Source organism: Phalaenopsis equestris, unplaced genomic scaffold (genome assembly GCF_001263595.1).
Source record: "Phalaenopsis equestris unplaced genomic scaffold, ASM126359v1 Scaffold000893, whole genome shotgun sequence".
Lineage (NCBI taxonomy): Eukaryota > Viridiplantae > Streptophyta > Magnoliopsida > Asparagales > Orchidaceae > Phalaenopsis > Phalaenopsis equestris.
Window position 1 is genome coordinate 361,309 of NW_018165332.1, and position 540 is coordinate 361,848.

The following is a 540-nucleotide window of genomic DNA, read 5'->3' on the forward strand; positions in this document are numbered from 1 at the left end:
GCATATGTTGGCATAGGTAGTTCACAACAAAAGCAATGTCAGTCTAGTTATGGTCAAGTATTGGAGTGATCCTGCAACACGGTAAAATTGAGTTGGGTTGGAATATGCTTGGAGGGAGTGTTTCTGTTCATTTTTCTCTTTTTTTTATTTTTAAAAGGAGTCGCCAGCTTGTCGATCGTCGTATAATTCCCCCATTCAAATAAGTATCCCTCCCAAACTATATAAATGATTCAAAGAGGAGAGGAATCGAATAAGAAGGGACATATGATAAAGTGACAAACTAGAGAAAAACTAAAACGTGGAGAGTCTACGTGCAATAAACCTCACAAGGATAGGTTAAGAATGTCTGCCCAAACAAGATCGGGCGGAGGCACCTTAAACCAATATCCGCGAAAGAAGTATCTACATAGACTACCCATAACTAGAGAGTCAGATGTATGTACCTGTTCTGGGGTCAAGAGCACTCCCAGAGGAACGTGTTCCTACTGGTTAATTACATCTTGGGGGATACCCAAGAATACTCTCGATAAAAGGAGTTTC